At 39.0% G+C, this 6,824-nt stretch overlaps 1 pseudogene; it reads right to left on the reverse strand.

Moving 5' to 3' along the window:
• Positions 1-5,193: 5,193 nt before the first annotated feature.
• LOC103661905 lies at positions 5,194-5,650 on the reverse strand (annotated as a pseudogene).
• Between the last annotated feature and the right edge of the window lie 1,174 nt (positions 5,651-6,824).

Raw genomic sequence — 6,824 nt, forward strand, 5'->3', positions numbered from 1 at the left:
GTAAAGAAGCTGATTCAATGTCTTGACCAGGCCGGCATCATTAGTAGCACTGGGCTGAGAATTTGCTAGTTTTCATGTCACTTGTTTAGAAAATACCCCAAAGCAGCAGGTGCAGGGCACGGAGGTGAGCGAGGACCCCAGGCCCTGAGCACGGGGGTTGTGATACACGCGGCCACACAGTTAGGAACTGAAGCCACGCACCCACCAGACCTCCAGGTGGGCTTTGCAAGGGGGGAGAAATGTCGAGGTGCGACAGTGCAGGAAAACACCGGGCCCCCTTAACGCTGAGCCACCTGCAGACAGGCATGCCTGGAGAGTGGGGGGCACACCCCGCTGGTGGGATGCCAGCCTCACCCAGCCTGGCAGCAGTGGTCTCCAGCCTCCTGCTCAGAGGAAGAGGGGAAGGAGCTGGACACATTTGAGGGACAGGCCAAGCCATGTGGCTGGTGCAAGTGAGCGGGAGGAGAGGCTTGGCGGTGGAGACCAGGTCACAGTGCTAGGCAGGGCAGCTCAGAAGGAGGTGAGGAATTTGAATTCATTGAAATACAACAAGAAACCAGGGTAGTGACATGATTTGACTTACACGTTAAAATTACGATGGTTTGATATCGCACAATTATTATCTACAGATGTGTTTCCTGCTGCCAGGCTTCCTATGGGCCCTCCTTCCAGTTAGCTTGCTGATTATTTTTGCTTTCATCCAGATGCTTTGCTGTTGGCAGGCAGGGATACGACCGAAGATAAAGGAAGATACATCTCCTTGAGATATTTTTAAAACTTCTGTTTACTGTAAGAATGATTCCGGAGCCTGTTAAAAAGTCATCCAAAAATAAGCACCACGCTCATGATGTCTCAGATGAGAACGATTTAGCACCTTTGTTATTTTCACTCACCGTGAAAACTTCTTTGTTTTCATTTGCTTCGTGGGTATAAATTGGTACTGTGGAAATCATCATAAAGTTTGTTGAGTAAGACAACCAGAAGTAGATGAAAACTCATTGCTACAAATAATGAATCATGGAACATTACATCAAAAACTAAGGATGGACTGTATGGTGACTAACATAACATAATAAAAAATTATTATTAAAAAAAAAAGAAAACTCATTGCTACATTATGCTTGGCTTACTTTTGACACCCAAGTCTTTTGGATCGTAGTATCTTTTGGAGAAAACTGTGCTCCTAATAGTGTTGAGTTTTACTATAATATTACCAGATATCCACTCAGTGGAAAAGACTCTGTTTTAGGAAACAGACACCCGGAAACTAAGCACTTATGAACCAAATGGCACTGACCTTGATTTTTTTCTTGGCTGCCTGATAGAGATTGTATGCTGCAGCCTTGTGTGTGTGAATGTGTGCGAATGTGTGTGAATGTGTGTGTCTGTGTGTGTGTGCACATGGGTGATTTTCAGTTCGTGTTCTTCAAAACATGGTATCTATCTATGCATCACCATCAGGGCTGAAAAGTAGAAGCAGACAATGCATTTGTCTACAGAATACTAGATAATCTGTTAACTCTGTAAAAAGAAACAGAATCAACCCATTAACTTCTTTTAAAGAATAAATCAATCACCTAAAAATTTTTAAAAAAATAATTCCTACATGGTTATCTGTGTGTCTTATGCTAGAAAGAGTCAAAAAGAATCTCTTGCTTTCAAGAGTCTCTCTATGATAATATCCTTACCATATACATTCGGGGTGCCTCGTGTTTTCTCAAGGTTTCCTCAAAGTGTCCTTCCACTGGGACCTCACAACTTTGGAAGATAGGCACTGTTCCTTGCACATAGCCTATCACATACTGTATCACCTGATTCTGGACTGCATCATCTAAAATGCACGAAACTTAGAATATTTATTATCTTGACTTGTTCCAGCAAACACGAAATATTCAGCCTGTTGTGGAAAAGAGCATATATATATATATTTATCAGTTGTTTACCTTTTAATATCTTTGAAGTCCCAGCAGCATGACTCTTTCTGTTTGGATGTCGGATTATGAAGTATGCATGAATGTCGAAATAATTTGGACAGCTTTATGGGGAGCCTGACTTGTGATGTTATAAAATGAAATAAACAGGTTGATTTGAACACTTTTAATGTGATTTATAATGTTTACACACATCTGTTGGTTCTGCTTTTCAGTAAACCTGCCAATTAATTTTCGTAATACAAGAAATATGCCTTCTTCAAAAGAAACACACACACACACATTTTACAGAAAAAAAATAATTTTCAGGGCACCTGGGTGGCACAGTGGTTAAGCGTCTGCCTTTGGCTCAGGGCGTGATCCCGGCGTTGTGGGATTGAGCCCCACATCAGGCTCCTCCGCTATGAGCCTGCTTCTTCCTCTCCCACTCCCCCTGCCTGTGTTCCCTCTCTCGCTGGCTGTCTCTATCTCTGCCGAATAAATAAATAAAACCTAAAAAAAAAAAAAAATAATAATTTTCTCTCTCTCTCTTTCTCTGATGTCTTATAACTAGTACAAGGAAAACAATGGCACAATAAGATTGGGTAGATGTCTCAATGTTGTTATGAAATTACATTCTCACTACCAACGTGACAAGTCACATGTTGCTTCGGAGTTGGAATGTGAAAGGGAAGGTCAGGAGAATTAATGATGTCCAGACTTAGTATGGTGCCAGTTAGCATAAGGAGCTCAATAGCTCAGAGAAGGAGCTGGGAATTATATGTGGACTCCAGAGAAGTATGAATTATTCGTATTTTCAGATTTTTATAATCTATATGGTGTATATGAATGCATACAAATAACGGATATGTGATTAGCAGTTGGCCTGTTATAGCATTACCTCATTTGACTTTGCATATAAACCTGAACTGTGTTTTGATTTGCATCTTATTTTACAGATGTGAAAGCAAAGCATTGCCCTAGGATTAGGCAGAAAGTAAGTGTGCAGTTATAAGGCAGACCTTCAGATTTCAAATCTAAGGCCCTTCTAGCATTATGAACCAAGTCAGTATAGGAAAAATGCTGTTTGACTAACGATGTCAATAAAACTTGCATGCACCTTGAGCAAAGTAATGATTCACACACACCGTGGCTAGTGTTACCTCTCCTCATGCAGATTGATTAACTGAGACTGTGTACTGCAGTAATGGTGGAGAAAATTGAAAAGGAAATTTCCAAAAAGCTTGCTATCTCTAGTCATCAGAGAGGACTATTAATGTGTCACTTTATGTGCATTCTATTATTTTTATTATTACATTAAACTCTGTGGTGATACAATGTGCAATAGAGTTGAAAACTGGAAATATGGAATAAAGGAATAAATTGTTCTAATTTACCTAATTCTTTTTCACTTTACTACCTGCCACCAAATTCAAAAAGTATTTGCTTTACGGAAGGAAATTTGAGCAATAATTTCATGATGAATATTATTTTTCTATTATTTTATCTTTTATTATAGTCATCACTTCAAAATGCAAAATTACCTTAAATTTACATGCAACAAAAATATTAAATAACATTTATTAGGTGCTTACTGTGTGCCCAACATTTACTGGGTGCTAATATGGGAATAACTAGGCATTTTACATGCATTATCTTCTTAATCATATTTTGAGCCCTCTTAGATATAGATTAGTGTCAGTACTATTAGAATTACAAGCGAGAAAATTCGAGACTCAAGCGTAACGTAGAAGTCCCCAGGCTGATCAGAGACATAACTTCATCTCAAACTTCTGTGCAACTTTGAATATTTATATTTTAACTGACTAATCTATTGTACCTGTCACTCCTTTCTTCCTCAAATATACCTTATTTAGTACATACAGCTGGTGTTATGTAGGCAACTATAGTGGGTTGAATTTCAAATAATAGTGTACTATGATTCATTCTTTTGTCAGATGGTAATTTAACACCTATTATATTTTATGCATACAATTATTTCAGTGGCAGATACAAAAAAGAAATATGTAAATAGCATTTTTTGAGGACTTTTGACATTAAAGTGGAGATACGATACATACCTTAAAAGTACCAATACATGGGGGTGCCTGGGTGGCTCAGTGAGTTAAGCATCTGCCCTCGGCTCAGGTCATGATCCCAGGGTCCTGGGATCGAGTCCCACATCGGGCTCCCTGCTCATCGGGGAGCCTGTTTCTCCCTCTGCCTCTCCCCCTCCTCTAGTACTCTCTCCCTCCCTCTCTCTCTCTCTCTCTCTCGTAAAAATAAATAAAAATACTTTAAAAAGTTCATGTCCTCCAACTCAAATGTTCTCACAGGCAGCTCTTCTAGGAGTCAAACATTCATCGCAAAATTAATCTTGTACAGAGCCAGAGGAAAATTCATGAAGTTGCACAAGACCAAGGATTTTGTGAATTTAAATTCATCCAATAAGGGGTCTAAAGAATATTCATCTCATGATGCCCAAAATGAAGATGAGCTATGGCACAGGTAACCTTTCTTGAACACATATATGAAACAGTACACTGCATAGGAAGTATAGGGAGAAATCTCTCCATTTTAAAACCTCCCTAATGTGATACAATTAGTGACAATTTGTTTGGAATATATATATGTACACAACAGGAGGGTATACACATACATACCATGTGTGCAAGACTACTGATTTGAGTTTTGTTTGTATGTTTATGTTGGAATATATTAGATGCAATACATTAGAACAAAGAAAGGGAGATGATAAATGGATGGTTGAAGTTTAAAATAGACTAAATAGAATAAAATAGGATGAATGCAAATTATTGTTAAAGAAACAAAATTACACCCACACACATTTGAATATATATATATATATATATATATATATATATATATATTCACACGCACATACATACATACATACAGCTACTCTCTATATACAGGTAGAGATATGTATTTATAGATATCTGGTATCATTCCAAAGGCTTTTTATAAATATTAACACATTTGAATGAATAACATATTAAAATATATAAAGCACAGAAGACAAAAATAAAGATATAATTGAGATAAAAGAGATATAAGATCCATGTTAACAACAACAAAAACATTTAGAAGTGGATAATATAATGAAAGGATAAACAACAAGAATTTATATATAATGAGATACAAAAATGTAGAAATGTTAAAAAAGTGGAAGATTATTTAAAAATAGAATAAAAATAATAAAATAGAATTAAAAACAAGGTAAGAGAAGATAAATACAGCCCAGTGAATGCAATTTTGGTTCTTTTTTTTTTTATATACACTAAGTATTTTATTCTATGCTGCTGCCAGTGTATATAAAATAATTACCCTTGTGAAACAGAAATTTATGAAAATTCAGAGAGGTAGATGTTAAGGACTGACAAAAGTAGAAGTTTATATAGTATGGCACGTGTTATAGGGATAAGCTTTTGTACAGGCTTCAAATTTAGCTCTCCTTTGAATATTCACTGGTTCACGAAAAGTGGTTTAGAAAACCATCCAAAGATCCATTTTACTACAAAAAGGAACAGACTTTCTGGGGTCTGAAGGGATTCGTACTTGAAGATACGCCAGTTAGCAGGGGGTCGTGTTGGGCTTTTGCAGACAGAATTGTTTCAAATCTGCAGCTGCCTGGGAAAGCTTCACGCGGTTGAGCCCGGCTTCCAGCCGGAGCTGTTGAACGACTTTCCTCATAGGGCGACGCTGGAGGAACCAGACATGGCGCTCTCAAGAGCGGGGCAGATTCGTCCGTGCGTGGATCCGTCGGCCCGCGGGGCCGCGGGGCCAGACGGTGGGGCAGCGCGGCGGGGGCCAATTTTGGCTCTTTTGGGCTGAGTTTCTCCAGGGGAAGAATTGGAAAAGGGATAATTCCGTTAGCCTAGAGAGGTTGGGGAAAGCTCTCAATCTGTGTTTGTAGGAGAGAGTGGGGGAGAAGAAGAGGAATCTACATTTGGGAGGGGGCAGTCAAGAGAAACCGCTGAGCCTGTCTGCCCACTCTCTCCATATTAAGTTATCAGGGGTCCCACAGCTACTTGTAAGGCACGCTGTTGGGGGACTGTGGAAGAACCTCAGGGCTCGAATCAGCTCTTGGCAAAAACAAATTCCTGGCTCACATAAGAAAAATTGCTCAGCCTCATTAGTAACTTGAAAAATGAGAATAAAAATAATGACAAAATTCAGATGTATCCCCAAGAAGTAGTCGTGTAAGGACAAAAATACCAGTGTCTGGTGGTGTTTTTTGTTTTCCTTTCTTTTCTTTTCTCTTTTTTTCCCCTTTCCTTTTTTGTTCCTTTTCTTTCTTTTCTTCCTGTCCTTCTTCCTGTCTTTGTCCTTGTCCTTTCCCTTTCCCTTTCCCTTTTCCTTCCATGCTTCACAGTTTCATGGAATACCAGAATACAGAAATAACAGAAAGGGAATTACAATCACTAAAGAAAAGAAACAGTTCAAAGACGAGAGACCACATGGTGAATTAGAGAAGGAAGGGAGGAGAATGCTCTGGCACTGTGGCTGGAGCCAGAATGGTTTGCAATGTAGCCTCCATCTGATGATAACACAGGACAGAGAATAATATAACTAGGTATCTGTTGCTCGTTTCCTTCAGACCCATTTATTTATTCCCTCATTCAACACTGTATTAATTGAGCTTCACTGAGCAACTGTGATCGATTACACGGTGATAATGTTGTCAACAACACAAGGGGACATGATAGACGAGTTCCTGTATAAACACAATCATTTCACATATTGAGGGGAAAAAAAAGAAAATAAGGCAGAATCTAGTCGGGGTAGACAGAGAGGAAAAGTCAGATGGTGGAGTCAGGAAACGTTTCTCTGAGGAGCAGCTACTCCAACTGCTAAGAGATGGTTAGAGTCAGTAATGGAATTGGGAGGGAT

This window comes from Ursus maritimus, unplaced genomic scaffold (genome assembly GCF_017311325.1).
Source record: "Ursus maritimus isolate PB19 unplaced genomic scaffold, ASM1731132v1 scaffold_7, whole genome shotgun sequence".
Taxonomy (NCBI): domain Eukaryota; kingdom Metazoa; phylum Chordata; class Mammalia; order Carnivora; family Ursidae; genus Ursus; species Ursus maritimus.